Source organism: Schistocerca piceifrons, chromosome 8 (assembly GCF_021461385.2).
Source record: "Schistocerca piceifrons isolate TAMUIC-IGC-003096 chromosome 8, iqSchPice1.1, whole genome shotgun sequence".
Taxonomy (NCBI): domain Eukaryota; kingdom Metazoa; phylum Arthropoda; class Insecta; order Orthoptera; family Acrididae; genus Schistocerca; species Schistocerca piceifrons.
This window is the reverse complement of record NC_060145.1, coordinates 250,931,842-250,942,245: the sequence shown is the minus strand read 5'-3', so window position 1 is coordinate 250,942,245 and position 10,404 is coordinate 250,931,842. Positions and strand designations below refer to the sequence as shown.

Genomic DNA, 10,404 nt, shown 5'->3' with positions numbered 1-10,404 from the left:
TTTCAACTGCCAGTGTTTTTTCCTTGGTGGGAGGATTGGAACGGAATGCACTCAGTTGTCAGCCTCGTGACGCCAATGGAGAAGCTACTTGACGGAGTGGTAGCGGCTCCAGGTCATAACTGGCAACGGCCGGGAGAGCGGTATGTTGTCCCAACGCCCCTCCAAGCCGGATCTAATGACACAACCGATGGATGACACGGCGGTCGGTTGGTTCCGATGGGCCCGCCATGGTATGTGAACAGAGCTTATATTGCATACCGTGTTAGAGTGAATTGATTTCGTAGAGAGAGAGTCGGCTGTCACTAAAACTTGTATATCCCCATTCCTTTAAAAGGTTCTTGCACTAATGTTACCCTTTCGTCTACGAAACTCCCGGCAATTCAGGCGACAGTAGGCAGTCGTTGCTCATATTCCTGGTGCTCTGCAGTTTCTTTGGATGAGTGTGTTTCTACATGATTTCTCGATCTCAATTTTTTGCTCTAAATACCCTTCTGTATCACTATAAGTAACAAAAAAACCGTGAAGATATATTGAAAAACGATCTGTTTCGTCACAGTAAATGTAAGGAAAACAGAGAAACAAATATGACGTGACGTTTAGAAATGAGAGAAAAATTATTGAAAAATCAGGACTGCATCATATCATTTGTGAATACACACTGAAGCGCCAAAGAAACAGGTACAGGCACGTATTCAAATACATACAGGGCGTTTCAAAAATGACCGGTATATTTGAAACGGCAATAAAAACTAAACGAGCAGCGATAGAAATACACCGTTTGTTGCAATATGCTTGGGACAACAGTACATTTTCAGGCAGACAAACTTTCGAAATTACAGTAGTTACAATTTTCAACAACAAATGGCGCTGCAAGTGATGTGAAAGATATAGAAGACAACGCAGTCTGTGGGTGCGCCATTCTGTACGTCGTCTTTCTGCTGTAAGCGTGTGCTGTCCACAACGTGCAAGTGTGCTGTGGACAACATGGTTTATTCCTTAGATCAGAGGATTTTTCTGGTGTTGGAATTCCACCGCCTAGAACACAGTGTTGTGGCAACAAGACGAAGTTTCAACGGAGGTTTAATGTAACCAAAGGACCGAAAAGCGATACAATAAAGGATCTGTTTGAAAAATTTCAACGGACTGGGAACGTGACGGATGAACGTGCTGGAAAGGTAGGGCGACCGCGTACGGCAACCACAGAGGGCAACGCGCAGCTAGTGCAGCAGGTGATCCAACAGCGGCCTCGGGTTTCCGTTCGCCGTGTTGCAGCTGCGGTCCAAATGACGCCAACGTCCACGTATCGTCTCATGCGCCAGAGTTTACACCTCTATCCATACAAAATTCAAACGCGGCAACCCCTCAGCGCCGCTACCATTGCTGCACGAGAGACATTCGCTAACGATATAGTGCACAGGATTGATGACGGCGATATGCATGTGGGCAGGATTTGGTTTACTGACGAAGCTTATTTTTACCTGGACGGCTTCGTCAATAAACAGAACTGGAGCATATGGGGAACCGAAAAGCCCCATGTTGCAGTCCCATCGTCCCTGCATCCTCAAAAAGTACTGGTCTGGGCCGCCATTTCTTCCAAAGGAATCATTGGCCCATTTTTCAGATCCGAAACGATTACTGCATCACGCTATCTGGACATTCTTCGTGAATTTGTGGCGGTACAAACTGCCTTAGACGACACTGCGAACACCTCGTGGTTTATGCAAGATGGTGCCCGGCCACATCGCACGGCCGACGTCTTTAATTTCCTGAATGAATATTTCGATGATCGTGTGATTGCTTTGGGCTATCCGAAACATACAGGAGGCGGCGTGGATTGGCCTCCCTATTCGCCAGACATGAACCCCTGTGACTTCTTTCTGTGGGGACACTTGAAAGACCAGGTGTACCGCCAGAATCCAGAAACAATTGAACAGCTGAAGCAGTACATCTCATCTGCATGTGAAGCCAATCCGCCAGACACGTTGTCAAAGGTTTCGGGTAATTTCATTCAGAGACTAAGCCATATTATTGCTACGCATGGTGGATATGTGGAAAATATCGTACTATAGAGTTTCCCAGACCGCAGCACCATCTGTTGTTGACAATTGTAACTACTGTAATTTCGAAAGTTTGTCTGCCTGAAAATGTACTGTTGTCCCAAGCATATTGCAACAAACGGTGTATTTCTATCGCTGCTCGTTTAGTTTTTATTACCGTTTCAAATATACCGGTCATTTTTGAAACACCCTGTACATATGTAAACAAGCAGAATACGGCAACGCCTATATACGACAACAAGTGTTTGGCGCAGTTATTAGATCGGTTACTGCTGCTACAATGGCAGGTTATTAAGATTTAATTGGGTTGAACGTGGTATTATAGTCGGTGCACGAGCGATGAGACACAGCATCTCCGAGAGAGCGATGAAGTGGGAATTTTCCCGTATGACCATTTCGCTGTGAATATCAGGAATCCGGTAAAAAATTAAATCTTCGACATCGCTGTGGCAGGAGCAAGATCCTGCAAGAACGGGACCAACGGCGACTGAGAAGAGTCGTTCAACGTAATGGAAGTGCAACCCTTCCACAAAAGGCTCCAGATTTCAGTGCCGGGCCATCAACAAGTGTTAGCGTGCGAACCATTCAACGAAACACAATCGATATGGGCTTTCGGAGCCGAATGTACGCACGTGTACCCTTGATGACTGCATGACACAAAGCTTCACTCTTCGCCTGGGCCCGTCAACACCGACTGTGGACTGTTGATGACTGAAAACATGTTGCTTGGTGTCATGACTCTCGTTTCAAATTGTATCAAACGGATGGATATGTACGGGTGTGGAGACAACCTCTTGAATCCATGGACCCTGCATGTCAGCAGGGGACAGTTCAAGCAGGTGGGGGCTTTGTAACGGTGTGGGGCATGTGTAATTGCAGTGATATGGTACCCCTGATACGTCTAAATACGACTCTGACAGGTTACATGTGCGTAAGCGTCCTGTCCGATCACCTGCATCCATTCATATCCATTGTGCATTCCGACGGACTTGCGACACCCCGCACGACCAGAATTGCTACAGAGTGGCTCCAGAAACACTATTCTGAGATTAAATACTTCCTCTGGCCACCAAATTACCCATACATGAATATTACTGAACCTGTCTGGGATGTCTTGCAACGTGCTCTTAAGAAAAGATCTCCACTCCCTCGTGTGGTTACGGATTTATGGACAGCCCTGCAGGATTCATGGTGTGAATTCCTCGAGATTTCAGACATTAGTTGAGTCCATGCCACTCGTGTTGCAGCACTTGTGCGTGCTCGCGGGAGCCCTACACGAATCAAGCAGGTTTACCAGTTTCTTTGGCTCTTCACTGTAGAAGTAGCCTTTGTTAATGTACCGTGCAACGGAAATAGCGAGAAGATTAGCAATAAAGTATTGGAAGACTGGCTAGTAATGTACAGTGGGAATAAAAATTAAGTGCTCATAATAAATCTAGAAAACCTTTTTAAGTGAAGTTTAAGACCGAAGTTGCTGATCACCTTCACTGTTTAACTATTACCTGGAAGTAGCAATTCGTAATACAATTCTGCTCTTTTATTACTCCCAACTGATCTTTGTAGATGTTATTGTAATGTTTCAGCCCTTCGTTCACATCAGTTTCTCGAATATCTAATTCCTCACTAGACTGCTGAATATTTTCTCCAGGCTAGGCGTGATCGTTCTTTATACTGTATGTTAAGGGCATATGTGCAGGTATTGTAATAATTACAACGAAATGAACACCCCTAACTGCTTACAGGCGTTGACATACGTCAACGGAGACAGATGAAAATGTGTGCCCCCACCGGGACTCGAACCCGGGAACTCCTGCTTACATGGCAGACGCTCTATCCAGCTAAGCCACCGAGGACACAGAGGATAGCGCGACTGCAGGGATTTATCTCTGGCACGCCTCCCGCGAAACCCACATTCTCAACGTATTGTCCCGCACTACATTCGTAGTGCCCCCGCCCATTATACTCATTACTCGCGGCGTGTTGCCGATTCCCGTAAGAGTTCGGGCACTGTTTGTGCATTCGCACAGCAGAAGAAGATGGCCAAGTGGCCGGTGAGCCTTAACTATATTATATATATATATATATATATATATATATATATATATATATATATATATATATTGTAATAATTGGTGCTCACTTCAGAGTGTTGATTATTTTCTCTCTGTGACTAAGAATCTTCACACAGACACATCACAGTTAACTACCTGATGATTTTTGCACATCATAACTGCGCCATGTAGTGGACTAAGCCTCTCAGTATAGATTGTCTGTTTTGCGTCCACGCATCTTTTCTTGAATAACTGACCTGTTGCTAATGGATAGCTTGTGCCACGTGTAATTGCAGGTCATAATCAACCTTAAAGCATACTACTCGTAATAGCTATAAGTATTAGTCTGTAAATGAAGTAAATACTGATATAATGCTGCTCATTACACTGTCCTCAGTCAGTATTTCCACTTATACCCTTAACACCCTGTATTATTGTCGAGCCGGGTAGCGCTGTGATCAAGACACTGGACTCGTATTCTGGAGAAGGGCGATTCAGATTTGTATCCGGCCATTCAAATTTAGGCTGTTCATGATGTCCCTGAATCGCTCCATGCAAATCTTGTGATGATTCCTTTGAAAGGGCACTGTCGATTTCCTTCCCCATCCTTGAAACATTAAAAGCTCGTGGTCCGTCTCTAATTACCTAGATATTGACGGAAAGTTTGATATGTTGTTAGATTCTTCTCTGGCACATCTATCTTTCCTTGAATTTGCTGCTCCACAAGAAATATTATTTTAAATATTTTATGCAAACAAATTGTAGCACAAATCCGATATTCAGAACTCTTTCAGAACACACTGCGATGTGCTGTGGTATGTCTCGAGAGCGCACTGGAAATGAAAACATAAAATTACCTGCATCATATGCGTCTTATCATAAACTAAAATGCAAAGCGGGATTCTTGACCTTCTTCAACATTGAATAAATTATATAGAAACATTACATATCTCCACCGCTACTTTATAAAGTGCAAGGCGAAAAGTATCTTATTATGTGCCTTACGTTAAGATTTCTTCTCGTTCGATTGTTAGACATAACATAGGGTGGATATCCACATCCTAGCATGAAACACAAAAAGCGAGGCTTTATAATAAGGAACTATATAGAGTGGCAGGCCAACGGCCTTGCCGCAGTGGTAACACCGGTTCCCGTCAGATTACCGAAGTTAAGCGTTGTGGGGCTGGGCTAGCATTTGGATGGGTGACCATCCGGTCTGCCCAGCGCTGTTGGCAAGCCGGGTGCACTCAGCCCTTGTGAGGCAAACTGAGGAACTACTTGATTCAGAAGTAGCGGCTCCGGTCGCTAAAACTGACAACGACCGGGAGGGCGGTGTGCTGACCACATGCCCCTCCATACCCTCATCCAATGATGCCTGTGGGCTGAGGATGACATGGCGGCCGGTCGGTACCGTTGGGACTTCATGGCCTGTTCGGACGGAGTTTAATATATTGTGGTATACTGAATCGAGATTGTGTTACGACTGTGTGATAAGCGTCATCAAAATCGACCATTTGGGTGACTAGCAGCCGGAAATGATAAAGAGCTGCACTTCTTGCACATTCAGAAGACAACATGCAAACACGCTTCGAGTAGTGTAAGGAATAAATGCAGATACTTGTCGATTCAAATGGTTCCTACTTGCGAAGATACACTGCTTGACTGTTACTAAGAAACAACTAACGCTTGGCATGGAACATCTGTCAATTTCTACACAACAACCGACAACTGCTACGAAATACCTGACCGCTGATACTAAAAGGAAATGTAGAGGGCGGGACGTATTAGCTGCAGTGGAACCTGTGCATGGACACTCTGTATTCATATGACAGTTCATGTAGTACGGTGTTTGACGAAGTCGTTGTGAATTCGATTAGTGCGACATTCCGTGTGGTACGGCAACATGTTTGCTAGGCATCATTTGAGTGATTACGATCGTGAGCGAGCAGCTGAACAGCTCGAAGGCGGTCAAGTGTCAGTACTGTGGTCACATTAATAGGTGTTCAAAATTGTCATCTTTCGATTAAAATAGGCCACTGAAGGTGGAAGTGCTATGCGAAGGCACACAGATGGTAGTGGATGGACCACTGCATAGCGTGAGTATCGATACGTAGCCCTAGTTGCGGGAAGGAAAAGACATATCACTACTAGACAGATCGCTCCAGACCTTGCAACCGCTGCTGATACGCTTGTCTCCGCCAGAACGATTTCGCGGTGATTAAATCAGCCTGGTTTGTATGCACGGAAGCCTGTTAAATGCAACCCACTTCAGCGGCGCTATCGTCGAGGTAGAGTTCGTTGGTGTAGGGAGTATGTTGGTCGGGGTCAACAACAGTGGTCCAGAGTGATGTTCTACGGCGAATCCCGCTTCAATGTGCCAAGTAATTATCGCCACCAATTAGTCTAGAGAGAGAGGAAAAGGCGTTACACACCACAAAATGTTAATGAATGGCCTAGGCGTTGTGGTATGGGCAGGCATTATGCATAAGGACCGAATACCGCTGCTTACTATTGCGCAAGGTACCGTTACAGCACAGTGGTATTACAAGGAGATTATTCTGGATCATCTCCGTTCAGGGGTGCGATAGATCCCGACCCACCCATACAAGACCACTCAGGTGTCGGACACACTCGAAAGAGAAGATTTTAAACGTGTGAAATGGTCTGCATACTCCCCGGACCTGAAACCTGTAGTGCATGTCTGGGTTACTCTTGGCAGACGCGTTTCTCATCGGATACCCCCTCGCCAAAACGTGCAAGAATTGAAAACCGTCTAGAGAGAGGAATGGTACAATATCCCCCAGAACTCAACAGTACGGTAGCCAGCATGAATGACACGTGCAAAATGTGCATTAGTACCCGAGGAGAGCACATTGCTTACTGAGAATCCGATATTCACCTTCATGTGGGAATTCTGACCTTTGTCAAGCTTGAGCGTTATTTACGTCTGTTATCCTCATTTCCCATGTGGTGAAATCTGTACCGTCTTGCGTTAAAAATCTACCACTCCATCTCTATTACGTATGTACTGTGTGTTTCATGTTGTCCATCACTGTTCGGAAACACTGATATCCAATAATGTGTCTGTTCCTTAGCAACTGCCAAGCAGTGTATTCTGGCAACTGAATAGTTTTGCAAGTTTCTTGTGTGTCGACATAGTAAAAAGTGTACTGTAAAAACGATGCTATTTCTCAGAATTTTTGATTTAAAGTAATTGCATGTTCGAGAGGAAGATCCCAATCTCGAGACAAGCATAGTTACGTTTGCAGACATTATCTGTCATTGCAAGCTCTGCTACTTGAAGTAAGCGTCAGGAATATGACGGATCTCAGAAGTCACTTACAGTGATGTACGCAGGATAAAGCAGCCTTCAGGGCATCAAGATCCGCCTTCGTCACAGTGGTCGAAGCTTTTCGATTAGGTTCGCTTCAGTTAATTCCTTTGCCAACCCTCGGGCAGTGACTATTGTACCGTTCGAGAGGAGATAGGCGGTGAATTTCGCACCCTTCGAGGTCTGTAATCGATCTCGGTAATAACAGCGGTGGCGCCGATGTGATGAGTTGCTGGCCAGCGGAGTCCGCGGCCGTAGCAATCAGCCTTGGCGTTGTTAGGTACGCAAAGACGATCACGTTCTTGGAGGTCATCAGCTACGTGCGGGCTCGCGGAGAGGCGCATTTTGGCACGTTGCGTCACACTTATCTTACGGAAGCCCCTGGCGCTTTCCTTCACGGCCCTCCAGAGCTGGTTCGGCGAGAACATTACCATCAGCACCGGCGCCCAATTTGCATGTACGCAGCCAACTTAATTCCGTCTGCCTCCACCGAAGGATGGAGGCAGTCTGAAAGAAGAAAGAAAACAATCTGACATTCTCAGCTACTCCGGGTGTCCGGCTGGAAAGGTCAGTATCCCTGGAGGTGACAGAGTTACGAGGGCTACGCTTTAACTTTTTACATCATTAACGAGACGAAATAAATAGTAACTGCCTAGATCGAAATTATTACTTTGTTCGGAGAGTGCTGTTATCTCGTAACTGCATGTTCAGTCAACCAGTAGCTCATACCATAAGTTCACGGTCCTTTTCTGCCTTCACATCCAGCTCATTTTCAAGTGGATCTAGAACTACCGTTGCTAATGCATACAAATACAATGAAGACCCAAAGATACTGGTACACGTGTTTAATATCGTGTAGGGCCCCCATGAGCTCGCAGAGGTGCCGCAACACTAATGTCTGAAGTAGTGCTGGAGGGAAATGACACCATCAATCCTGCAGGGCTGTCCATATATCCGTAAAAGTACGAGAGGGGTGGGGGTGGGGGGGGGGGGGTGGGGGGAGGTCTCTTCCGAACAGCAAGGCATCCCGATATGGTCAATAATGTTCACGTCTGGGGAGTTGGTTGCGCAGCGGAAGTGTTTAAACTCGGAAGATTGTTCCTGGAGCCACTCTGCAGGAATTCTGGACGTCTGGGGTGTTGCATTGTCCTGCTGGAATTGCCCAAGTCCATCGGAATGCACAATGGACATGAATGGATGCAGGTGAACTGACAAGATGCTTACGTACTTATTACCTGTCATAGTCGCATCCAGACGTGTCAGGAGTCCCATATCCCACAACTGCACACGCCCCACTCCATTACAGAGCTTCCATCAGATTGAACAGTCCCCTGCTGACATGCAGGGTCAATGGATTCATGAGGTTTTCCATACCCCTACTCGTCCACCCGCTCGATACAATATGAAACAGACTCGTCCGACCAGACAACATGTTTCCAGTCATCAACGGTCCAATGTCGCTGTTGACGGGCCCAGGCGAGGTTGTGCAGTCGTCAAGGGTAAACGAATGGGCCTTCGGCTTCAAAAGCCCATATCGATGATGTTTCGTTGACACTTGCTGATAGCCCAGCACGGAAATCTGCAGCAATTTGCGGACGGATTGCACTTCTGTCACGTTGAACGATTCTGTTCAGTCGTCATTAGTCCCGTTCTGGCATGATCTTTCTCTGGCTGCAGCGATGTCGGAGATTTGATGTTTTACTGCATTCCTGATATTCACGGTACACTCGTGAAATGGTCGTACCGGAAAATCCCCACTTCATCGTTACCTTGGAGATGGTGTGCTCCGTCGCTAGTGCGCCGAACACCGTGTTCAAACTTACTTAAATCTTGATAACTTGCCATTGTAACGGCAGTAACCGATCTAACAACTGTGCCAGACAGTTGACTTAAAAAGGCGTCGCCGACCGCAGCGCCATATTCTGCCTGTTTACGTGTCTGTGTATTTAATACGCATGCGTATGCCAGTTCCTTTGGCGCTTCAGTGTATTTTTCGTAACCGGAGATGGAAAACAAAGCTTACACACATTCGGTATAAGTATAGCACTGATGTGAAGCAACGTCAAATAATAAAAGAAAGTAAAAGTCCGGTGGCTGTAACAGTTATATACCCAATCACATTGTGCGAAATATGGGCTTGTTATAATCATTGTACTATATAATACCTTAAAAGTATTGGCACGCTTTAAATTATGCAAAGGTTGAGATTTATTCGCCACCCGTACATTATGGTTTTTAAAAAGGATTTCTGAATATGTATGAAACCTGGTCACAGAAAGCAATCGATACAATGTTTTTATGTAGTTTGTCGTTTTGTGGCAAATGATTTCTCTTAGACTTCATGAAATTTCTTCAACTACCATGCCGTGATACCTGTTATTCTGGGCTATTTTCTGCAGCCAGTCACATTCTTTTTCTTTCAACAGCATGTAGTATGTAGTGGCAGTATAAGGAGAATTCTGGTACTGAGATTGCAAGATACTCGTCAAATAATTGAGGACATAGGATGCAAGTGCTACTCTGAGTCAAGAGGTTAGCACATCCAACCAGTCAAAAGATATGCCACACAAAAAAATCTTTGCTGCTTCTAAATAACAGATCTTTTACGACGAAAAATGATATAATCGTTTCCGTAAGGATGACAATTACGTGAGATGAACTGCGTAGCACTGTGGATACTAATGGGGTTATAAAGAGAGACATGAATACAGGCAAAGCAAAAGGTCCTCCTGAATCTATATTTCAGTTCGTGATGAATTTGTGGAAATATTATTATAAACATTTGACTTACGTTTTAAATTTCTTACAGATATCGAAAATTGTAATATGCATCGCTGTAAATTTGCGACTTGTGAAGCAGGTAACACATAAGAATCACTTAAAAAATAATAAAACAGTTTCATCAGGATGATAAAAGTTTGCAAAGACTTATTTCGTCGACCGATATAAAGGCATGTTTTTATCA

At 45.0% G+C, this 10,404-nt stretch overlaps 1 pseudogene; it reads left to right on the top strand.

Annotated features, from left to right (window-relative positions):
- The first annotated feature begins 5,225 nt into the window (after positions 1 to 5,225).
- LOC124712583 lies at positions 5,226 to 5,343 on the top strand (annotated as a pseudogene).
- The last annotated feature ends 5,061 nt before the right edge of the window (positions 5,344 to 10,404 follow it).